The sequence below is a fragment of the Nyctereutes procyonoides genome, unplaced genomic scaffold, assembly GCF_905146905.1.
Source record: "Nyctereutes procyonoides isolate TBG_1078 unplaced genomic scaffold, NYPRO_anot_genome, whole genome shotgun sequence".
Taxonomy (NCBI): domain Eukaryota; kingdom Metazoa; phylum Chordata; class Mammalia; order Carnivora; family Canidae; genus Nyctereutes; species Nyctereutes procyonoides.
The window spans coordinates 30,754,122-30,780,933 of record NW_026575030.1 but is presented as its reverse complement, the minus strand read 5'-3'; positions in this window follow the sequence as shown (position 1 = coordinate 30,780,933).

Below are 26,812 nucleotides of genomic sequence, written 5' to 3'. Positions count from 1 at the left end.
AGCTAACAGTGTCTAGTTAGTTAACTAGAAGCCTAAAAAAGAAAAGAGGGATTTTTTTTTTTTAGAAGGGTCTCCAAAAGCAACAGGATAAAAGTGCTATTGGCCTTGACCGCATGATGAGGGTTTTTTACCAAAGGGGAAAACTTAGTCCAGTTGATCATCCCAGCCTAATTGATTAATTGTGGGTCTGACCATCTGGCTGATGAATGCTGACACCCAGCAGTGATTACTGTGTAACACAAATCCGGATGTGCTCTCCCTGATGCCTCCCACAATAATGGCAACTCTGAACTTAAGGTTAGTTTATTCAGGCCTCTTGGCTCAATATCTTCATGGAACAGTGGTTGTGGCAGGGAATATTTTACTAGACCTGGTCAAGCATTATCTTCTCTTATTTCAGTTACCCCCTCTTTCCCAACTCCACGCCTACCCACTCCTGAGCCCTCTCTTGTCTATAATCACTTTTCATGCAAAGCATTCCATCTGTAGTTTTCATCATACTGTCTGATTCTCTCATTTCCGGTTGCTCTATTCTGAAAAATATTTGGTCTAAAATACCTGTATTGCTATTTCACAGGGAATCCTATTGAGACGTTTTTATTGTCTCTTCTTTGCTACTGATTTGCTTTAAATTAATCTGTGCTTCCAAATTAAAAAAATATTTGTGTTTCCTTCCTTCCTTCCTTCCTTCCTTCCTTCCTTCCTTCCTTCCTTCCTTCCTTCCTTCCTTCCTTCCTTCCTCTCTTTTCTTTCTTTCTTCTTTCCTTTCTTTCACCTAACTTGTAAGCCTGATTAAAAGGCCCATATATTGCCCAAGTTCTCAATGAGGTTAATAGAATACAAGGGTTAACAGAAGATGTCTTGTATCTTGAACCTACATCTGATCCTCAGTGAGGACTGTCCTATGGAAAAGACTCCAACATATTTTACTGCTAGAGAAAGAATGTTAGGCTCCTGTAAATCACAGGGATCAATAGCAATGCCACCAATCTATACCTGCAGATAACCTGCACACAGGAGAGTTTGCTAAGCAAATCAAATCTGAATGCATCAAATATAAACTCTGGGGGATTACAACTGAAGGTTTTATTATTTTTTGTGGGAAAGCACGGGGGTGTAAACTGACACACAATGTCTTGCACAAGCTTGGCCAATGAGTCACAACCAAGCAGGATCATCCATTTCCCTTCTCCTTGTCCCAGACTGATTTCCATCTCAAAATTCATCATGTTTCTTGTTCCCCACAGATGCTGAATTCTTCTATGTTCCAGGCTGGGTTAGTGTTAATTTTCAGTGGAGGATGGCAACAGCATGCTGAACTGCAGAGTTCCAGACTGGGAACTGGGAAATGTTTTTGGCCTGACTGTCAGTAAACAACTATGTGTCTAGGGCAAGTCAAGTCCCTTAACTCCCCATGTCTCAGTCTCTTCATTGAAAAATGATAGGGTAGGACCACATGAACTCCATAGTCTCTGCCAACACTAAGATTCTAAGGTCCTATAGCTCATTTCCTTTTTCTCTCTGGCATCCACTGCTCAACCACTCTGCTTATAGTCCTTTCTCTGCTCTCAGTTACTGAAGGGAAAATATCTCCTTCATTTACTATCCGGTATTTGGTATTTGTAACCTCTCTCTTTTTTTGATGCTAGATATTTGGAGGCAGAAACACGAACATAACCAGATAGATGCTTTAAATTTGAAGGCGTTTAAGGAGAATAGCTTTCCCATGTAGAGCATTTAGTGTAGCTCGGCATGGAGGAAGCCAGCCATCCAAAAGTGGAGCAAAGGGGCCAATTCACAAATGAGAGGAAGCCTTTCATAATAAGAGTCTCCAGACTCTTCAGTTTCGATAAAGCTAAATGCTACCAAATTCCAACTACTTTTCCAATCAATCTCAGACATCATCACAGACACTTAGGACTACAAATTTGAGGCCCAGCACTGGCAGTGATGCAGTTCTTATTTCACCTCCACCATGTATTGCCAAGTAGGATTTAGGATGGCATAGTAATAAGAGCCAAGAGGACAATCTGTCATTTATTTTCCTCCAAACTTTTCGAAATTTCCCATTTGGGCTCTGTTTCCCAGTTTTAATTTGGTAACTGCCATTTTTCAGCATTTCTTTTAACAGGTTACTAATAATTTCTGATACAGGATCTCATATTTCATTTTGTGCTGCTAGAACTGCTGTTAATATTTCATCTGCCTTCACTTCAGCTCCGAATAAGGGCTGCTGGGTTTTTGATACACTGTTAACACTTTGGTTCTGGCGATTGGGTCACCAGTGTTCATCTAGTTTTGACCATATCTTGTTGGGTCAAGTGAGAAATTGCCAGTCTCGGATATATCTCAGAGTATGGTATACATTCTGGGATACTTTGGAGAAGTTGTTTTTTTTTTTTTCCTGGATATTCGATGAACACAACAAAAACAAGTTTTTGTGTTTTTTCTCCCAGGTAACATGCTATCTGCTTCAGTGGTAGTGTTCTAGAAGCAAAGTGCAGTGGTTAAAAACCAGGGCTCACAGGAAAGTCTAGGTTCAAATTCTGGCTTTGAAATTTACCACACATATCATGCTAGGCCAATTCTTTAACCTTTCCAGGCCTCTATTTTCCCACTGGTAAAACAGGGATAATAATAGTATCCACCTTTATTGTTATGAGGATTCAATAAATTAATGTAAAATGCTCAGGACCTTCTGAGTTCTCAGTTAGTGATGGATGTTGTTATCCTAGCATTAATAATCTACCAATTCACATCACACTGTTATTTTGCAACATCTTTTCAAGGTCAACAAATTATTTTTGAGTCTAGGCTTTGGTTGTTTGCTTTATTATAGTTCATATTTAAGACATTCTTAGTGAAATCAAGTAAAATATTTTAAAATGGTCCTTAAAATGATACATAGTTAAAATAGTGTATAACATCATATTACATCATCCTTCAATCTAGCATCAGATTCTCAAAAATTTTTGTTCATCTATTAGCTCTACCTAGATAAGGTGCCTTATATCAATGATAATCCATTCTATAAAGAGATGGCTTATCATATTTACTTTTCCATACTCCCAAAGAATACAGATTATTCTAATATTCTTTGGGTATGTATTAGGGTCCATTAGGAGAGGGAAACCACACAGCAATTTGAGGAGGAAAAGTTTAATATAAAGAATTATTAACTATAACAGCAGACTGCAGTAATGAGGGAGTAGCTAGTAAGAAGTCAAGAGAATTCTAAATTATATAAGAATAGCAAATATAAGGGGCAACTGGTACTTATAGGGCTGAGATACAGTGCCCAAGGAGGAGTTCCCTCCAACCCTGGAATGGCACCCAGATCTTGGTGGACCAGGTACAGATACTGATGAATGAATGGCAGAGAAATTGCTAGAGAGTTGCATTAGCAGATCTTGCTGGAAATCTGCATTCTAGGGAGCAAGGAAGCTGTTCACAGGGAGTTGTCTCATCTCAGGCACTCTATTACACTTACTACCCAATGTGTGTGTGTGTGTGTGTGTGTGTGTGTGTGTGTGTGCATGTGTGTGCATGCATTAGCGTGCATGCATGTGGGGTGGGTGCTGGAGGAACCTGCTGGTCGTTGGGCCCTGAAGAAGCTACATGTTCTTCAGCTGCTGGACATCAAAGCAGATGTGTGTGCTAGAGGAGCCAGGCCTTTGAGGAACTATGCATACTGCTGGAAGCTGCCAAAGGATTACCCAGGAACCAGCAAGGAAAACTTTTTCCTCCTGTAATGTCTCTCTGAACCCCTTATTGACAAAAGTGCACTCACACCAGCTTGGAAAAGAAACATATTTAAAGGACTCAGATATTTTTTTTAAGAGAAGGTAAGAAAGGTTAAATTTGGACTTGAGAGGCAATGCATTGATAACTAACAGTTATAATTATTTGCCACATATTTTATAAAAATAATATGATTATAATCCATTGTTCTTAACTTACTATAATACTGTTAATCTTTACTAATAAATTGACTGCCTAACTGAATAAACACTGTCAGAATTAAGGAAAATAAGATTCGATTACAAGTAATCAATACTCAGGGTGTCTGGGTAGCTTAATCAGTTAAGCAGCTGCCTTTGGCTTAGGTCATGATATCAGAGACCTGGGATCGAGGCAGTCAGGCTCCCTGTTCTGTGGAGAGTCTGCTTCTCCTTCTCCCTCTACTCCTTCCCCCACCACTCATACTCTCTCTGTCCCAAGTAAATAAATAAAATATATTTTTTAAAAAATAGCAATACTAGTATTTGTATAATAACCTTTCACCCTCAAATGCTGCTCATGTTTTAATTGTTTATAATTTGCATATTAAGAAAAAGATGTACAGAAATGCTAAGCTATTGACCTAAATTTATGTATCAGTGATCCCAGTCCAGAATTTCAACTAAATGATAATCAGAGAGCATTACAAAAAACCCACAGCTTCAAGAGAGGTAAAAATTGCCTCAATTATCATTTTTCCTTTTTTTTCTCCCTTTTCCTTTTATTGACTCCAGAATCCATATTTGCTGTTGACTCATTTTTTGGGGAGGCTGTTAAGTATAGGTTGCTCTTTTCAGAAAAAAAATTATCATATATTTAGTAGGAAAATTTTCCTACAGTTTCTGTCTTATATTGTTGAATCCTCAATATCAAATAGAGAAGCATCAGGAAATGATCAATTTGGTACTTTCCTCGAGGTATACAGTGATGATTCTTAGAACTGGTTTTACATATAGATAGGGAGGTATCTTGCTGAAATACTGTCCCTGTTTCACCAAAGTCCTTAATTCCTTTAAAAAGAGGCCTAGGGGTGCCTGGGTGACTCAGCTGGCTAAATGTCTGACTCTTGGTTTCGGCTCAGGTCATGAACTCAGGGTCCTGGGATTGAGCCCCATGTTAGGCTCCCTGCTCAGCCAAGAGTCTGCTTCTCCCTCTCCCTCTGCCCTTCCCACTGCTTTCATGCTTGCTGCTGCTCTCTCTCTCTGTCTCAAGTAAATAAATAAATCTTAAAAAAGAAAAAGAAAAAGAGGCTTGAAACTTTTATTCTCTAATTAGAGGTAGGGTTTTAAAATACAAACCCTTGATATCAGGAACGGTTGTGTTGGTGGGAGGCCAAAGATAGAAAGCAGTTCTGCGAGAAGAGGGTCCTATGGAGCGGAGACTATCACCAGGCTAAGGCCACAAAGCATGCATCTCACTCATTTACCTATTTTCCCCCATGCCTGGCCAGGAGTAGTACTGTCGGTGCTTGATGTTATGGGAAGGACCTACTTGCTTCCTCACAGTTGTGTTTTCTGAAAACCAGTGGTATCAATCGAGCAAAGCAAGCCTCATCAGGCTGTCTCACAATCATTGGCGGCATCTCTATCAGCTGCAGGCAGTTGTCTTTAGGATGTTCTTTCCTTTGTGCTGTGTGTGAGGAGTAAACCTACATACGGATAAACCTACTGACCCTACATACAATTGATCCCCACCTCCCCAACAAACACATACACACACCTCTCCCTTGTGATTTCTGAGTCCAAAGGGGGATGATGACAAAGGAGAGCCGTTAAGTCCATGTGAGTCAGGCAGGCGAGTCCGTTTTATTTCAGTTTGCCCTTCTGTTCAGCAGGCTTTTCTGCTCTGACCCACTATACTTACCCTGTCGGCTGCTCTTACTAGCAACATGCCTTTTTAATCAGCCTTCCTGGGGTCTGCATTTGATTACAGCATTTGTGTTCTATTTTGATTCTTTTGTACTGTGCCCTGTGGTGTTAGCTTGAAAGGTGTTATTTATAAAATGAAATTCTATTGTATTGCCACTTGGATTCAAAGAGGACATATAATATTAATGCAGAATGTATTTAATAATATCTTGAATCTATTAAATCAATTTCTTCATGAGAACACAGAATGGGGGGGGCAAGTTGGTTAGTAACCAGGTAATAAGATTTAAGAATTACCTGAACTTTCCTTCACAAGCACTTGTGAAAGCCGACACAAGGATTATTCTCTTAACGTCAGGGTTTCCAGAAGGAGGAGACTACCTTTCCTCAGCCAGCCCAGTGCGGTGTGCACCTGTTTAAACATTCAATTGTGAAGGCCAAACATTTTCCTAGGCCTCAGATGCAAATTTTTTAACTAAGGAAACCATGAGACTAAACATGGATATGACTTTTTTTTACAACCTAGGAAGATTTAGGGAAAGAAGGAAATATAATCACTTGTTTCCAAGGAGCTACTTGGAAGATTTGTTTTTTTAAAAAATGGGGGTGGGGGGAAATTTCCTATGTTCCCGACTCCTCTTGAAAGCAGGCTAGGAAAATCCAAGTGACACCAAGACGTAGGCATAGTTTTCAGGGCAACATGTTTAGAATAATGTTCTCACCTAGCATAAGTACAGGTTTCTTTATGCCTGTTGGGTCTCTATAGTCAAATGTTTATGAATTAGATTGATGAAGAAGTCCCCAACTTCTTTTCACTTTTTTTTTCATTTTTTTAAAGATCTTATTTATTTATTTGAGAAAGAGGGAGAGAGGAGGAGAAAGAAGGAGGGAGGGAGAGAGAGAGTGCATGCATACCAGTGGGGGTGGTGGGGTAGGGGGAGAGAGAAGCAGGCTCCCATTGAGCAAGAAACCCAACTAGGGCTCTGTCTCAGGACTCTGAGATCATGACCTGAGCCAAAGGCAGATGCTTAACCAACTGAGCCACCCAGGTGCCCCTTTTTCACTTCTAATTTTAATGCACGCCCAACACTGAAACATTATATCATGGTACCACACACAGCTTGCTTATCACAAGTGTTGCTGCACACACACACACACACACACCATTCTTCCCTTACGCTTTTTCCCCCAGTTGGTACAACTGAAATCATCAATGGCTAAGCTGCTGTTTGAACAGGGAACAAGGAAGGATCCAGTATGGAGGACACTTTAGGGCACTATATCCTTTTCTACATGCACTGGGCTTCTTTAGGGATGAATGAGATAATAGTTCTGAATGGTTCTGAAAATGCTCTAAATTCTTTGCAGTGAAGGTGGGATACAAATGCACAATATTGTTAACATGATAGTTCAGACCCTTTTTTGGGTTCCTCAAATCCAGATATGAGAAAAATTTACAGATGAATGAATCTGCACCCATCTGGGAATAAATTATATACCCTCATTCATAAATGACATCCCAAACATTTGGAGCTAGGATGTGTTAGGAAATAGACATCTCAACCTTGAATGCATCAAATTATAAGCTACTTACATAAAAATATTATGTTATTCACCTCTGTATCTATCCAGATTCGACCATATTGGTTTGCATTATGTAAGTATTACATAATACTTGAATTGAACTGAAAAATAAGATCATAGAATTTGAGAGCTGAAAGTAGCTAGAAATCGAATAAGACCAGTAAACTCATTTGGCAGATGATAAAACTGATGCCCAGATAAATTAACTTATCCAAGTGCAATATTTTCAATGTTATGTCTTTGGAGGAGTTGTTAAAGATCTGCCACTGAAAATATATCACTCAGTCAATTAAAACAAAATGGATGTTCCTTTGTCAAATAAGAAGTACTCTTAGTTCAAATAAATCTGAAATCTTCTAATTTAACCAGGGAGGCTGAAACCCAAAGTAACAAAGTAAACTTCATTAAATGGCCATAGACCATAAGTATGCTAGAAATGCCAACTAACTAGTGTTGCCTGTTTTAATACTGTGCCTATCCCCTAATCTGTTGTCATATTTCTCAGGTAAAATCAAGGCTGTACAAACAAAAAGGTTAGTGTCAAATCTTTGAAATTATGTGGGATTCATGAAGGTGCAATTCAAAAATGAAATTATTTTTATCTATTATTTTGGTCTACTATTAAGCCATATTGTAGCCTGTAAACCAAATTTAAATTCTAGATTTTGGGAAATAAAATAGGACAAGATATTTTATCCTTTGTTAAATTAAAAAAAAAAAAGCAGCCCTATAGTGAGAGAGGCAATTTCCCTTTGGTGGGAGTTACTTGTATAGTATTTGCAGAAACAAGTTTGTTTGACTCTTGGATCAGTTGTCTGGTTAAATTAGTACCACAACCATAAGCCAGTCAAACTATCCTTTTGACTGATTTGATTTCTTTCTTTCTTTCTTTCTTTCTTTCTTTCTTTCTTTCTTTCTTTCTTTCTTTCTTTCTTCTTTTTTTTTTTTTGGAACAGTTTTATTTTTTTTCCTTTCTTTTACCTTAAATCAATCAAAACATTTAAATTATTAATTAGAAGGTAAATAATTTGCAGTCAGGGTTATTTCAATCATCTCCTAAAAACTTCAGCAGGGTGACTGGCATACAACAGATGCCGAATAAAATTTCAATTGTTGGAGAGTAGTAATCTAGGAAATCTCCAATGAGCTACTTTGCATTTTTCCAAAGCTCCTAGCACACTGGAAATCCCTGAAGGTCAAAGAGAACAGAACTTGGAGCAAAAGGAGCAAACAATAGCAGCAGGCTTGGTGCTTCTAACGAGTTAGAAGAACAGTGACGGACATTGTTGTTTGTGTATTACCAAAACTGGATTCCAGAAACATAATCGGGCTTTCAAAGATCAAGCTCAGCCTACACGTCCTTGCTCTACCTTGCTAAGGCATCCTAGGTTCCATTCTTTCCCAACAAGTACTCAGGAGTATCGATGGACTGTATTAGTGTTTGCCTTTATCCTGGTATTGTCAAGGGAGTCCTACATTTTAAATTTTCTCTTCTATTATCTCCATAATTTGTGAAGTCATGTCTGGACTTCTGGGTTGGAATATTATATGCATTCATTTACTGTGATTCAATAAGCATCTACTGTGTGTGAGATACTAGGAAAATAAATAGAAATAAGGCTTTCTTCCTGCCTTCAAAGAACTAAGGAATTCACAATGTAGTGGCTACTTCCCATATATAGCATATATGTTCCTGCTTTTAAGCTTTTGTTCTTCCCTTAGTTGGAGTGTCCTATTGTTATTCTTTCATTGATCTAATTGCTTTACTTATCTTGTTCTACCTCCACATAAATCATTTTGTAGTTTTTGTGGTCCACATTAACTCTCCTTTTGTTTTGACCATATAGCTAGAGTTGACACCGTTACCTACCCAATATCCATTCCCCCAATTCTTCCTACTTACAGACCCCTATTTTGTTCAGAATGGAATGTGCCCAGTCTGCATGATGAATTATGATACTTCTGAACAAATTATGACAAATCTGACTCTGATTTCCTTGCCTCCCTAGCAACCAAGGATGGCTTTGGGACCCGGTTCTACTCAGAAAGATCTCTGTGGCAATCTGCCGGCCTCTGAGAAAGCTTTTTCTTTTTTGATAAAGGTAGAGGTAAAAAGTGATCCTTTGCTACCTCCTTCCTTCCTTCTTCTTCTTTTTTTTTTTGTTTTTATTTTAAATTCCAGTTAGTTGACACAGTTTCAAGGTGTTCAATATAGTGATTCAACACTTCCCTACACCTGATATTCCCCTCTTCCTTCTTTGAACATAGACATGATGCTTGGAGTTGCAGCAACTATTTTGTGATGCTAAAGCAACAAGCATGAACAAAAGGCAAAGAGAACCTCAGAGATGTTGGCCTTGACTTTATCACACACCAGCAACTCCCTACCTCTGGACTTGCTGTTTTGTGTGAAACACAAACCCCTATTTGTTTAAGCCACTCATGTCAAGATTTCTGCTACTGAACACTTTTCTAACCAAGAAATAACTTTCATAATTTAAATTATCTTAACTACTCTTCCTAACTAGATGACAAACATTGGTTACATTCTTGGCATTTAATAAATACTCATTTGCTTCACATCTCGATTATATATACTAGACATTCAATACATGTAATGAAATTCTCATTCTGAAAGCAAAGGGGAAAATTGTACTAAGATATGAAAAGACAAACCAGGTCAAGAATGAAAAAAAAAATAGAGTCTAAAATAAGAAGTTCAATGAGAGGAATTTGTTACAGCCTAGTTCAGTTATTCATATAATAAAATAAATTTTTAAAGATTTTCCAAAATTCATAGAAATGTATTTTAAGTAAGAAATAAAACATTAGAATATGCCCCAAAGGGATGGATGTTTTAAAGAAGAGATCATACAAACAAGATTTCTATTAAATACAAAGAAGACAATGCAATGGCGTTTCAGCTATATTAAAACTCAGTGAGGAACCAGCACTTGTTAAATATCACTTGTAAAAAGACACTTTCTCTGTCCCTTAGATAGCATGACTGTGACTCACCCAAATGCTCAAGTCCTTAGCATGCTAATTAGCTTCCAAAATCTTTCACCTGAGGTTTAACCCATGCATGAGGAAATTGTTAGAGCATTTGCTTTTGGAGAAGACTACCAAAGCTCGGACAGGAGCTATTTGCAAGCCTTCCAAATATTACAAGTAATGGGGAACCATTCAGAGAAATAAGTAGCTTTGGGTCGTTTTAGGTTAGTGACCTTAAATATAAGGTGTGATTTAATCAGAAGCCAGAGTAATCATAGCAGGAGGTGGGGAAAAAGACTCAGAGCTGCCTGGAGTTAGGGAGGACTTTGGTGGCCGCTTTCAGCTGGAGCTCAAACTGCAGTGTTTTGTCAGAGCCTCCACAAACAAAGGGCTGCATTATGTAACACATCTTGTATTCCTTTGTGAACTATTCCACAACAAAGTTTCATTAGTTCCCCCCTCCCCAACCCCAGACATTTGACCACTTCCAGGCTGCAACTTGTCCAGAAGGGAAACTTTCTACCTCACATAAAAATTTAAATTGCAAAAAACTGACATTTTTTCCCAGGAATCTAATGAAATTAATTTGAACTTTATACTGACTAGGAAAATACTTCTTAAGCTAGGTGGAGAAAATTAATCTCATTTGAAGAATTTCCCAATAATTCAGCAACAGTTGGAAGTAACTGTCAAACTCTTTTTCCATCTACCATTTTCTGGTAGTGTTATTCTGTTGATTGTACCATCTCAGAGGGTCACTTTTCAATACAGCATTTTATAGGCAAAATTGGAAGACTGTTACATTGATGATGCATAGCAATACATTCTCATAAATAGTTTCTTTTTTCAAAATAAAATTTATTTTTTGTGCCTGTTATGAGGATGTTCTAAGATTAAACACAGCCCTATGCTATAGTATTTAGCTTTGGTATATAAAAATCTATTTTTTAGCAGTGTGATTTTAAAAATTAATTACTAACTTAAGATTTTTCCATTATATAATATTATTTTGGTCAACTGTAAAAACAGTTTAACTGCTGAATAGAGTTTCCCTTTTAAAATTTCAAGTGTTGATTTAATGTTTGTCTCTTAGACCCCTATAAAAGTGACTAAAATTTACTGAGGAATACTGCATAGAACATGTCTATTGGTCTGAAATTCTGGGTTATATACTATATAGTTGTCTGGGTTATATACTATATAGTTAAAGCTTAGATGGGAACTTCCAACTACCAAGTAGTATAAAAAATTAGGGTTTGAATCTCAGCAGGTGACACTTTTTCTTCTGACTTGGTCTTAATGGATGTAACACTCCATCACTTGTGGGCAGAACATGAGACTGAAGTGTTGAATAGTGCTTATTAAGAACCACTTTGGGGCGCCTGGGTGGCTCAGTCAGTTAAGGGTCTGACTTTGGCTCAGGTCACGATTCCTAGGGTCCTGAGATTGAGCCCCACATTTGGCTCCCTCAGGCCCTTTCCCTGCTCTCTCTCTCTCTCTCTCTCTCTCTCTCTCTCTCAAATACATAAAGTCTTTAAAAAGAAAAAACAACCAACTTCAAGGGAGCTGAAAATCAAGACAAGTTATAGGTCGGATACATGGATTTTCATTTTGCTGGCTTTTTTTCACTCAAAACCCATCACTCTCAGAATCAGGATTATGTCTTGTAAATTGGATAACCATATCTCCCAGTTTACTCAGAATAATTCTAGTTCCAACTGTCCAAGCACAATTATTAATACAGGTCACTTTTACTCTCAAAAGTGTCCCTGTTTGGATGATAAATTATGGGGCTATCTACATATAAGCTTTAAGGAAAGTTATCACCATTTGCAGTGATAATCACTCTCTGTAGGGCAAATTAAAGTAATCACTATTGGTTAACTTCTGTAAAGAGAGAAATAAACTGAAAGCTTATTACTTTAATCCCAATGATTCAACTAGAGAGATTTTTGCCATCTAAAAGTTTACGTAAATGAGAGTAATTTTGGAAAATCATATTTCAATGAATTATTTAGGATTCGTAATTTTAGGTAGTACTGGCTTTTTTGTTAGCCCTATTCCAAACAAGAAAGCTTATTTCCCCTTAAAATTTATTATAATGAAAAAAGCACAAGATCTGAAATGAAATTCTTTGTATCTTGGATGTGAAACCTAATTCAACTATTTGCTCAATTGGCAAATTCAAATAATCTCTGTGAACATCATTATTATTAACCCCTTCTAAACTGTCCTTAAGGACAGTTTAGAAACCAGAAGTGAAAGAGCTATAAATACTGTAAAAAAAAAGTGACATATTTTCAATATAGTTACTCTTTTTTTAAATAATAAAAACAGCTTTTCCCTTTGACAATTTCTAGGACACTTGTATGACTGAAGAAAAACTGCCAACAGCAGCTAAGACTGAGCCACAGGTGAGAGGGCAGGGGTCTCTCTTTAGACTCTCTGCTGACAGTTTCATCACATTTCTGGGCGAGCCCTGTACATGGACATTGATGGCCCACAAATATCAAAGGAGAAAAGACTAAGGACCTTGTGTACTGAGGCCAGAGAACGAAAGGCTGAGCTTTAAAGCACAGGACTCTGGTCAAATATTTTATTCGTAGTTTCTGACAGAGATAATCTTGCCTCAAAAGAAAAGGGAAACATGGCAGTAAGAGGAGCTAGATGAGAAGGGCTAGTTCCTGGAGCAGAAAGATATTCTTTTTACTCACCACATTTTTCTAAGACATTCCTGGATCCCTGTAGATACACTCTTCTATCTTCTTGATGTTCTGCCTTTTCTTCTCTGAAATTCTAGATTCTCTGTCTCAGAAAAATACCCAGGTGTTCTGACTTAATTCCTTTAATCTATCTGATGTCAAAAATTATATGGGAAGTGTTTTTAGTTTTTCATCAATTTGAATGTAACAAATGATTTCATTTAAAACAAAATAAAGCAAAACAAAACAAACAAAAACTCTGAGTTTCCACCACCTTGCCATTGTTTAAAAGACCTTTCTTTAGAGTTTTTAGTAATTGTGGGAAGAGTTTGGATAAATTATTCTTCATCGCAGTAATTAGGTAAATACCCTAAAAGGAGAGCTAATCCTGGAATGCAGGGCATTTTTGTATGTTTAAATTGACTCCTCTGAGATTGGAGCTCTTTACCTATTTTGAGGCCTCCAAGATATTTCGGTTTGTACAAGGTTCTATCAATTAACCCTCTACCCAATCATTCTCAATTTTAAATATGCTCTGCGTGAAAAGGTGTAGAACAAAAAGAAGAGTGAATGGCAAGAGACTGCAGAGAGGAAAAGGTATCCTGGGCTGAAAAAGAGAGCTAGATATCTTCCCCCATCCTTTGGAGAAAAAAATCTCTCACACATTCTATTAGAAGTTCATTTGTGTTTAACAAGACCCTCTTTTAAAATGCAAATCTCTCTTGTGAACCCGTAAACCTCTTTCACACCTTATTGCTAATTACTTTGATGTTCTAGAATATGATCAACACTTAACTGATATTGACAATCCAGGAATGAACAAATAGCTCAGAGTGGAAAAGGGACATTTTGGTGGAGTGGAACTGGAGGTGGGATTTCATTTGTGAGCACCCTGATGTTTCGTAGTTTTCATCTAGGACAGTGGTGGTAGCTGCAGTACCACAAAAGGACCATTTTTTTCTTGATTGCCAATGTCTGGCTGAGATCAGAACAGGTTGGAAAACTGCAAACTTTAGGCTTTAAATACTTAGCCTGAGCAAGTTAATTGAGTTTAGGCTTTCTTGGAAACCTTTCTAGCTAATTCTCATTACCTCCCAAACTTGGCAACCTTGGATTCTAAGACTCTTCTGGTTCAATCTACCAGGTTTGAAGCTTACTAGGTAAATGAATTCCAAAAATAAGTGAATGTGGGCCAGTCCTTTTTCATTGTTTCACTAGTCATTTACTTCTTTGGAGATTATGGTATACAATCCTAGACATACTGTAAGCAATTCCAGGATATAAGATATATTATTTCTAGATCTGATTTAGTAAAAGGGTACTTGCCTTGTTATCAAAAGGCTGCAAAATTCGAATTAGACTACAAGTGACTTAAACTACAAGTCCTTGGCTAAGCAAAAATTCAAGGAAAAAAATGTTATGACATCATTAATCATCTCTCCATTTGCATGAAAAATAAACATGCTAAAATCTTCACTGTTAAGAAAAGGGGTCATCTTTCCCGCCAAAATGGCTATTTTTAGTTTTCATGTGGTTGGATACATTTGTAAATGATTACATAAAAACATATGGTTGGAACATGCTTATTCCTTTATGAGTATTCCTCTTTTGAGGCTGCCGAATTTTCTTAGTTGTTTCATGTGCTTTTTTGTTGTGCTGGTGGCTTCTTGTTCTAAATAATCTTCTTCCTATTCTATGGTTAATGAAATGAATTCTAATAAGGAAAAAAAAGAAACCCTCTAATGAAAAACCCCTTCTTTATAGATGTGAGCTGGGAAATGATACAGGGTATCACTGGGGGACAACAAACATGTTGCATATTCTTAGTTGATCCCTCTGCCGTTTATTCACCTGCATGCATTTTGAAAAGCACTGAAGCAATAGTGGGAGAGAGACTCTTTGTGTGGCCAATTTCAGTTACCTATAAAGTACTAGACAAGTTTGTCTTATTATTAAACATAAATATTTGTCTTATTATTAAACATAAATATAGACACACTTTTATGTTCCATCAGGTAAGTGGGTCCCCACTTTAAGGTATCTCAGCCAGAAGGAGGAGTGTAAAGTCCCAGAGGTATTAAAATTTCACACACCCTGAACTTGGAGTTTTGTTACATGATTCTCAGTTGACCGTTAAGTGTGACAATCAACTATGGAATTGGCACGGTTGAAGTATAGTTCTTACAAATAGAAGAGGATTATAAGACAATTGGGGATCTTTCCAACTATTTTATCTGATTTTTACTTTACATTTTGCCTTTACCTTCCCTTATAACACTCCCCTTTTCCCTATATATTTTCACTCCCATACCTTCCCAATTCTGCTTGATACCGAGACTCTCCAGTCTGGGCACATGATGTGTTATCTATAAACATGTTTCATGTGTGCTGAATGTATGAAAAACCACCTGGGTAAATATTATGAAGTAAACAATAGGAAACTTTTAATTAGGCAAATCAATAAATCTATAGTTTGGAGGGACATCCATGATAATAACAAAATGATTAATAATTCCAAGAAAATTTAGGAAGGATATAATCTAGAAGGTTAACAATGAGGAATTCCAGAATTGGAAAAGAAAAAAATATATACAGCTCAAAACAATTGAAAGCACTTGCAGAAGAAAGCTACTATATTGTTTATTAAGACATTAAATGGAAAGACTGAAATTAGAATGCTAGTTGGTATTATTCTATCCAAGCAGAAAGTTTTTTCTTATTGTTCTGACTCTGGAGAGAACAAATTCTCCAAAGCCACCAAGAACAGAGTAGGAGAAATGTTTGGAATTTAAGAGTAGCAGTAGATAAAAATGCTAGATGTTCACGGTAAGTCTGTTTGGTTTGTGTGGTAGCCAGCTTCCAAGATGAGCACCCCCACCCCCCGCCCTGCCCATGATCCCTGTCTCCTGGCATTCACCCCCTTTCACAGTCCTGCCTACATGGGCCTGTGTGAACAATATAATGTGGTGAGAATGGTGTTATGTGACTCTCAATGCTGGGTCAGAAAAGCCATTACTGCACCTTTTTAGTCCTTTGTATCACTCACTCTGGAGTGGCCAACCCCTATGTCATGAGGACACGCAAGCAGCCCTATAGAAAGGTTTATGTGGCAAGCGAACAGTCAACACTGACTTATGAGCCTTGTAAGTGAGCCACCATGGATCCTCTAACTCTAGTCAAGTCTTCAGATGACCGCAACCCCTGTTGACATCTTGCCTGCAACATCATGAAATTTTTGAAACCAGAACCGCTTCACTAAGCTGTTTCTGAATTCCTGATATTGGGAGATCCCTGAAAGATAATACATGCTTATTGCTTGAACCCATTAGATTTTGAGATAATTTTTTTTTGGTAGCAATAGAAAACTAATACAGTGATTATGGCTTCCCCCTACTCCCACCCCTGAGGTGTACAGAATTGAATTAATCATAATCCTTGGCACATGATGCATACTCTTTACCGGTCCATGCTTGGCCTACTTTAATTCATATAGTTGGCTATTTTTTAAATGAATTAATAAACACTAGCAAACTAAGACCCTAAAAGAAGAGCTAGAAGCTTTATAATAACCTATATCTATCCATATAGTTTACCCCATCTTATACATATATTTTTAAAGATTTTATTTATTTATTCATGAGAAACACAGAGAGCGAGGCAGAGACATAGGCAGAGGGAGAAGCAGGCTCCATGCACCGGGAGCCCGACGTGGGACTCGATTCCAGGACTCCAGGATCACACCCTGAGTAAAAGGCAGATGCTCAACCACTGAGCCACCCAGGCATCCCCCTATCTTATATTCTTGCCTCTCCCACCTAAGATAACCATTATCCTGATTCTTATGTTTACTATTTATTTGTTTTCCTTTTCATATAGTTTTATCTATCTATAGGTATGCCTAAATTTATGTTTGTGTATAAACATATATGTATATATAATATGTATTTAATATGTATACATTTTGATTGCTTTAAACTTTATAAAATGCTATTATGCTGCAGATAATGTTTTGAAATTTAATTATTTTTACTAATGTTATATTGTTAAGGTTTATCCACATTGTTGCATATCACTGCAGGTCATTTTATGTCTAATTATTGATGTTGCTAAGGTAGTCAGTAAAACAGAAAAATAAGACTAATAAGCCCTTACATCACAGAATTATGTAGTTGTGAGTTGGCAGGATAAAGCATATTTAGGATACAATTTAAAAAAATTAATCAGCTCTAGACATAAAAAAAAAACCAGAAAATTAATTTAGAAGGTAAAAAATTCTTTCCTTATGGATATTAGCATACTTTAATACTGTATACACATTCGTTTTAAATATAATACAGTTTATCATACACACACACAAACTACGGCTTCTACAGATGTTTGCTGAAATGAATATTATAAGGTTCAAAGACCTATGAAAATATAGTAAGGGTTGCCTATATAAAAATAAAATGCTAGTGTTCTGAAGGACTCATTGCTAGAGACTATGTTGGTGAGTGAATACCAAAGATTATCTATTTTTCTTTAATAATTCATATAATAATTTGTATGTAAAAATATTTATGTACAGGAATTTTCTTTACTACCTATTGTTCTCAAACACACATTATCAAAGAATTTTTAAATATGATTACTTAATGTCTACCTCAAATATTTACGAATATAAGTTAAAGTATTACTGATAAATCTAATTAATTATATGTTCAAATGGTGAGGGTCTCTTAACCTCACCTCTTAGCTTCTTCCCACTCAAAGAGCATATTCCTTTGACTTGACGGCACTGTCCAGAAACTAGCCTCCTTTGATAATTCCAGAAATATCTATATTTGTTTCAGGCAACTATTTTCTGGTATCTTTCTGGTTGACATCAGTTTACAATAGATAGTATTGTTGAATGTCAAAATTATTTTATTTTAATATTATTATTAGTACTCCTGCATCTCCCCCACCATCACCACCAAACCAGTGTCTCATAGGAGGATACTGACTCATGGAGAGTTAATGTCTCCTTAAGCTAAACAAACTTCCAGTACAGGTAGACTTTTGTTATAGAGTAGTCAAATTACCTTTATCCATTAAATCAGGATCTATTTAGCCATTTGGCTTTACCCATTAGACACAAACACTTTTCTCTGACTTGATACAATTGCAAAAAATGTGTGTGAAAAGTATCTACGAAGCAAGAGATATTTCATTCTCAGGTTTTTACTAAACAAATGATACAGCTTTAAGGAATAGAAGGAGGAGAAAAATTGATGAAATAGAACCTTCAAACTATGGCATAGAATCCAAAGCATGGAGCAAGACTGAAAAGAATGCAGAGGATTAGTAGAATTACTGACGGTGATCAGAAGTGCTGATAGAGGAGAGTCACCTTTATTTCCTTAGTCATTTCCTTAAGATCCTTTATTAAAAAAAATAGGGCATAACATTTTAAGAATATGTTTTTCTCAAATTTCTCAGCTTTCCAAAAACCTCTACACAAGAAAGATGGATTATTTGAAAAACACGTGAGTGGGAGGATGATAGGAGCCCATGGGCCAAAAAGGAGGCTACTCCAGCTAGCTGTTACCTTGATGCCTTTTCTCAGTAGGCTTCTGGTAGATTGAAGAAATTTGGAAACTTTTCATATGGGAAAACAAGTGGAAGCCCTGGTTTAAAGATAGTGAAAGAAGTATCTTTTCTTCCTTGTACTAGAGTTTGTATTTGGTGAAGGAAAAATGTACTTCCTTCTAATGAAAACTTCTCCTTCCTAATGAATACTCCACTGGGAATGCTTGCAAATCATCAAGGCACAAGGCACTAGGCAGTGTCAATGGGAAAGAGAGACCAAGTTTAAGATTTGCTTTGGAGGTCGATGTGGTAAAAAGTGATATTGCACAATAAGCCAAAAAATAGAAACATCTTTTTTTTCTTGTCTTTTGTATAATGGAGTTTGTTGACTTTTCCACTGTAAATGTAAAAAAAAAAAAGCCCCAAAGTTTCATTTATTCTCCTGTAGTGACACCAATCTAATTTGCTATTAAATTTCCACTCAAATGTTCTATTTTATTTAGTTATAAGGATTTGATCTCCTAAACTTTCCCAGAAAGTTTGTATGGAAGTCAGTTGTTAAGGACATTCCTAGGGGAACCTGCAAAATGTTGCAAGATAAATTCCCTCAGTACATTATGAAGATTAAGTAGGAGGGAAGGTTTAAGAGTTACCATTGGAAAGGAAAAGAAAATATTTAGAATTTTGGCTGGAGTTGCTAGTCAATCACTGATGGAAAGGAACTGAGTTGAGATAGTTTTACACTTCCCAAGAAGGGAAGACTTCTACATTTTTCCTCTTGGGAATAAAGGTAAGAGTTTTATCATGGAGAGAAAGTCAGGGAAGAATGTTCATCACCTCTGCCTCCTACCCTACCACCACAAACCCACTCATCCCGACACACCCTTCCTTTTCTTCTTCCTTCCAACTCCACAGCTTTTCCTTTGGTGACTCAAAGATAAAAGACCTCACAATAAGTCATAGGTGACAACTGGGAAGTCTCAGAAGTCTAAAGTTGAGGTTTGGGCAGCGTGGGTGGCTCAGTGGCTTAGCTCCTGCCTTCAGCCCAGGGCGTGATCCTGGAGTCCCGGGATTGAGTCCCACATCAGGCTCCCTGCATGGAGCCTGTTTCTCCCTCTGCCTGTGTCTCTGTCTTTCTCTCTGTGTGTGTCTCTCATGAATAAATAAATAAAATCTTTAAAAAAAATAAATAAAGTTGAGGTTTAGCTTCCAGAAAACACTTTTGGCAACTTATTTAGGTTGGGTGAATGAAGGAAACATGATAGGAAAAGCATGGGTTTAGGATCAGAAAGGCACGAATTCGAAGCCAAACTCTACTACTTACTACCAGTGTGACCATGAGCAAATTAGCCAACCCGTTTAAACTTCAGTTTAGTCATCTCTAAAATGATGATTACCTACGGAATCTGTGTTACATATACCATGCAGGTACTTGGTCAGTACTCAAGACTTTTCTAGTAGCTCTCTAAACTGGATTTGGAGTAAGGAGCTAGTAAACAGGACATTTGTGTGAAAGAAAGGAAAGATACTTAATCCTGAGAGCACTTACTGTCTTTAACAATCATTTGATGATTGACCAGATGGTACTTTGCTGACATCTCTTCATTTGCTAATTGATAAAATGTTAGGAGTGGAAGAAAAAAGATTAATCTCTAACTTCCATCACTTGCAAAAAACTAAAGATCAGAACTAAGAAATAGAAGACAATAATAGATTATTTTTAAGGTTAATCTTTCAGAGATTTTTCACAAACATATGGTGTTTAGTGTTCTCACATTATAGAACATATTCTCTACTTTGATATGGTTGTCTACCACAAGAAGAAAAAGTTTATTAAATGTAAATTTTAACTAAATTTTGTGCGATGTTTTGACTAGTTGTTTTACTATACTATAGAGTTTGCCTTGACCTTCCTTCCATTATTGTCTTAGCACCCCAGTTAATAAAAAAATTTACTAAGGGACCTATTAATTAACATAATTAGTATTTATTACTTATTTTGTACTAGATATTGTACTTATTACACTATTAATATTTTAATATTATTAAGTGCTATAAATATATTATGTATAATAATAGGAATTGTTCACTGAATGCTTATTGTGTGCCACATTTTACTAAGCATTTTGTATACATTTTCACTTAATACTTTCAAAGACTTAATGAGCTAAATAGCAGTATATAAGTGAAGAGAAATGATCACCTTTTTTTGTTAAAGGAAAACTCACCATATCTAATATTTCAAGCACTGATAGAAGAGAATGGTTATATCTTAAATTTAGAAAGTGTCATTCATAAAAATGTATTACTAACTACTTTACTAACTTGTGCTATATGCAGTAATAATCTTACAGTACACAACACTGAAAGGCTGCTCCTAAAAGATAGCATTTGATAAACTGTACACAAGAAATCCATTAGAATAACAGCTTAATAGAAGGACAAAATTCCATCTGAAATACAGAGAGAATTTAGAAAAAACAAACACTTAACTTAAGCTTAACTAGAATTTGTCCCAATCTGTTTCAGAGTTCATAAATATAATAGGCAGAGATCATTGACATTGTCAGGGGATTGTCATTAAGTTTCAACCCAAAGGCATCAAGCTGAAGTAATGCAGACATAGAAAGTAATGCCTCCTAAAATAAAAGTAAAGCAAATATCATGATTTATTCCAGCTCCTACTCCTTTGACAAACCAGCAGGCTCAGAAATTAAATATTTAAAGATTAAAAAATAATACAACTTTAAGCAGTTGACCAATATGTTACTAAATAAAAGAATCCTCGTTACATCTGAAGTGTCTCACAGTTCAAAAATTTAACCTATACTCATCCATTTCCTATTCCCTCCAATAATATAAGAACTTGATTATCTCATAGTTTAATCTGGCAGAGGAATCAAAGAAAATATGATATTCTTTCATTGTTACTTTACATTAGGGTAAGTAAAACAATATAAAATTTATGGAAAACCTGATGTGTGTGTGTGTGGGGGGGGCAGGGGCTGTGTGTGTTCACCACAATGCTTTTACAAGTAGCTCTCTTGCTGACTGAATAAAAAATGTTACCATCCAATCACATGCGTCTCCATGTAGTAACATTCAAGTGAAATTTATAAAATAAAGAAGATAGACTACACAATTTCCAGTTCTTGAATAGCTTATTATACACAAAAGGACTATTAAAAGTGAAAGGGTTAAAAAAAGTGAAAGGGTTAGGAGAAAATCTTCTGAGCTCATTTAATAAGTGAATGTGCAATTCCATGAGATTCTTTTCTAAAGAAACCACTAACAACTCTGTAGATCTACAAAATCTACAAGAGTACACAATGGAATTGAGCCCCTGCTTTGTGATTCATGGGTATACTTCAGCAGGATGTACTTCCTCTTTTAAAGGCTCATATAGGTGAGTAAGCTGACAAAGTCTACAGAGAAAGAAATTCCACATGTGTCATAGGGATAAAATGTATTTGATCTCAAGTTCTACATACATATAAAAAAATGAATGAATTCTAATTCAAACCTTAATGAATTCAGTACTGTTGGTAGTTTTTAATTTTTTTCTGTCTCTAGAATATAGCTTACATTTTTTTAACTCTAAATTAACACTAGGTAAAAGATAAACAAAAGTAAATTTACACTAAGTAGATTGTATATTTCACAAATCTTTTTTTCAATTTCAATTTTTATTTTTTCTCAAATCTTTTATAAAAACACATAAGCTAAATGAGATAATGTCTAAAGGCCAGTTGAAGATTTCCTTTTTTTTTTAAGATTTTATTTATTCATGAGAGACAGAGAGAGAGAGAGAGAGAGAGAGAGAGAGAGAGAGACAGGGAGAGGGAGAAGCAGGCTCCATGCAGGGAGCCCGACGTGGGACTCAATCCCAGGACCCCAGGATCACGCCCTGGGCTAAAGTGGCGCTAAACTGCTGACCCACCCAGGCTGCCTGAAGATTTCCTTTTGCAGGTAGCAATAACAACAACAATACTAATACAGTAATAATGAATAACTGACTAGACACCAGGAATCACGTACTTTGCTGAGAGTTTTACATTATTAATAGATTAATAAATCAATCAATGCTTTTGAGAACCTACTCCAGACTAGGCACCGTACAAAATGTGTCACACACACACACACACACACATACACACAAAAGATAGAAGCATTTTTAATTATATAAGAGAGCTACAAAATATAATGGATAAAAGTTTCACAGGGGATTTTTGGTAAAACTGAATAGGTCTTTTTATGTTTCTCTGTTTGAATCCTTCCAAATATCTCTATGTCTGCTTTTAAAAAGAAAAAAAAACTATAATAATCTTGAAAAAAATTGTTCACAAAGAAAACTGCCACTCATATAAAAGCAATGATAGTTAACTTTTTAAGACACACAATATTGTCTATTTCTGAAAAATCATTGACAGGTAGCCATAAAAACCTAAATAATAACTGAAAATATTCTCCAGAGATCAATAGGCCCAGAAGAATTCTTATAATATGCATTGGCCTTCAGCCACATTTTTTAATGTCATGTGCTTTGATCCATCAAAAATTTCTGATCCCTAGATTAAGGAATATCAGTATTTATTCACAGAAATATCTGGAGCGTGTGCCTACAAATGCATATTCCTATGAAACCGAGAAAAGAAGAAGAAAGCATGAGAAAGTATTCTGATGTCCTCCCTTTAGTTTTTCTTCTTTTTCTTCTTACTATTCTTAGGCCTGCTGCCTATTTCTAATAGGCTGCATCTTTCATTAGACCCAAAATACAGGTATCTTTATTTAGGACTTGGACATAAACATCAGTTGCTCAGCTGTTATTTTCATGATCATTTTAAGTTATTTGAACCATAAATGCTTTAATTCCCTGAATATCCCAAAGCTGTCTAAGTACAAATATACTCCCACCACATTCCTCTGTGCTAACACAGTAATGCAGTTGAAGTCAAGTTTCATTAAAATATATGAGGGAAATTGGTACATCATTAACATTTAAAAATTAAACAATATACAAGATAGTCACAGGACATAAGATACAGTCAGGTCTTCAGAACTTCTGACGCATCATTTGAGACCGTCATTTATCATTTTGATAAAGCTGAGGTCAAGTTTCTAAAAATGCAACTTGTTAAAAGCAGGAATAAATGAATGAGGTATGAGTCAGCTCATTTGACGGAAAGGGTAAAAAAAATACTTCAAAAGCATACCACATGACTTGGTAAATATTCAGTGTATCAAAATGTAGTTGCCATCTGGCGTTGATAGACTGGGCTAGAGTATGTGTTAAAAAAAAACAAGAAAGGAAATAACTCAGCCAGGTTAATGTGCTCTTGTCTACATTTCATAATTCAGGTACTAAGTGCTTTAATAAATATTCACTACAAAAGAAAGGCTGCATTACAAGTCAGACTTGGACAATGTTTGTTAAAGATATTCACAGATTTGCTGGGGTGGGTGGAGAAGAGTAAAATCAGACAAGACCTGATGACACCTATAGAAGCTGAAAACAAAAAAGTGTTTTAGGTAAAGCAGAATTCTCGAGTATGATGATCCTGCCAAAATACCAGCTTCACAGTTCAACACAGGGAAGTGGTAAGCCTGCATTTGGAGAAAAAAACCTGAAATCTTGTTTATTGTCAGTTTTGAATATTCAATTATTCTTTTCTTCGACTATGATTATTTTAAAGTTTAAAGTAAACCAGGGAATAAACAAAAACTAATGGCTGGATAGTAGAAAGAAGGAAAAATTTGAAAACCCTGACAATCTCTGAAGTTTTTAAGCTAGAGTTTGCTATTGACTTTGCAGTATGTGATCAAACAAAAAGTAAAACAAAACAAAGCGAAACAAAACAAAAAACTACACATGAGCAGTGAAAACTTGCCTGTAGTGGCAATGCCCGTCCAAAGCACTGTTTGGGGTTTGTTACTAGATACCTCTTTCCTTAACCCTGAACATTCCCTGGGTTTCCACATCTTGACAATTCATGTTCTATCCACATCTCTTGGAATCCAAGTAGTAGGCAGAAAATAACAGTTTTCACATAGCTTTGCAGGTCAGTTAAAACAGGGATCAGGAAAATTGTTAGCAACATGGATGAAATACCTCAGGAGAAAATTGATTAGGGTCAAGCGCTGTTTGTTGGTTTGCTTTAAGGAGGTAAAATTTATATAAAGCGAAATTCACAGATTTTAAAGTATACAATACAGAATTTTGATAAATGTATACACCTGTGGAATCACCATCATAACAGAGATATGGGAAGTTTCTTTGTGCCCACCTCCAGTCAATTCCCATCTCTCATAAACAACCAATATTCTATTTTTTATCACCATAGATTAATTTTGCCTTCATATAAATAAAATAATAGAATGCGTAGTTTTTTGGGTCCTGGCTTCTTTCGCCCAACACGTTTCTGAAATCCATCCATATTGTTGTCTGTATTATAGTCTATTTTGTTTGACTATTTAGTATTCTTTTCCATGAATACACCGCAATTTGTTATATCCATTTTCTACACTTGGATGTTTCCATTTTTAGACAGTTATAAATGAAGTTACTAGAGATATTCTTGTATAAGTCTTTTTGAAAGCACAGTTTTCATTTCCTTTTGTTACATAATCAGGAACACAATATCCAAATCATAGGGTAGGTTTATGTGTTACATTTTATAAGATTATTGGAAAACCCAGTTTTCCATATTGGAATATTCCCCCCCCCCCAGCAAATGTCCTAAGAATGCCAAGTATTCTATATCCTTGTCAACACTTTAATGTGTCAGTCTTTTTTATTTAGTCATTCTGGTAAGCATGAACTATAATCTTGCTGTGGTTTTGATCTGAATTTCCCTGAATTTTAATGATACTAAGTACCTTTATTTATGAGTTTACTGCCATGCTTAGATCTTCTCTTGTGAAGTGCCCATTTAGGTCATTTGCTGATTTTTAAATTTTGTCTATTTGTTATTGATGTGTAGGCATCCCTTACATATCTAGACATGAGTTTTTTGTTGATATATTTTACAAATATTTTCACGCAATTTATTGATTGCCTTTTCATTTTCTTAACAGTGTGTTTTGATAACCAGAGTTTTTAATTTGGATAAAATGTGACTTATTTTTTTTCTTTTATGTTTAGGGATTTCTATGTCCTATAAACAATTTTTACCTACCCCAAGTTGATGAGATTTTGCCTCTATGCATCATTCTAGAAGCATTATAAGCTTAGTTCTTGCAGGTTTAGCACATACCAAATTAACTATAGTGTGTAGTGTGAGACAGAGGCCAAGGTTTAATTTTTTCATATATATTCATGCAGTTGGTCAAGTACCATTTGTTGAAAAGATTTTCCTTCTCCCAATTAAATTATGTTGTCACCTTTGTTGATATCAGTTGATTACATATTTAGAGCTGATACCTGAACCCTCTCTATTCCATTATAATGACCAGGAGAAATAATATTAATCCTATACAAATTCTTTAAGAAAATATAGTAGAAGAAAAAACTTCCTGAATTGTTTTGATCTAAAGTGTTTTCTCCTACTAGATTTTCTTAAAGAATTTGTGAGGATTAGTATTTCATCCTTTGATGTTTCATATAATTCTCTACTGAAACTATCTAGGCCTGGGGTTGTCTTTTTAGGAGTTTTTTTGATAACAAATTAAATTTCTTTAATAAATATAGTATAATTCAGATTTTCTATGTTTCTTGTGTCACTTTTGGAAATTTTTCAAGGAACCTACCTATTTCATTGAATTACTGAAATTATTGGCATAGTGTTTTCATAATATTCCCTTGTTATCTATTCCTTCAGTATCTGTAATATGTAATGCTATCTATCCCCTTTCATTACTGATACTGGTAATTTGTATCTTTTCTTCTTGATCATTTTTGCTAGATGCTTACCAGTTTTATTTATCTTTTCAAAGAATAAAGTTTTGCCTTTGTAAATATATTGTTTGTTGTCCATTTCTTGAATTTTTGCCTTTATTATTTATTTTATTCTACTACTTTAGAGTTTAATGCAATATTATATATATATACTTTAATGCAATTATATATATATATATATACTTAACTAAAGTAGAAATCTATGTTGTTGATTTTAAACCTTTCTTCTCTCTTCTGTTTAATAATAAAAACTCTAGATGTCTACTATGCCCTCCTTTAACCCATACTAAATTTTCAATATAACTTAACTTAAAATGTTTTATAATTTCTCTCATGACTTTATCAATATAAGTATTTAGAGCTTACTTACTCAATATCCAAATGGTCTTTTCTAGATACTTTATTGTTTTTTATTGGTAACTTAATTGCATTCTGATCAG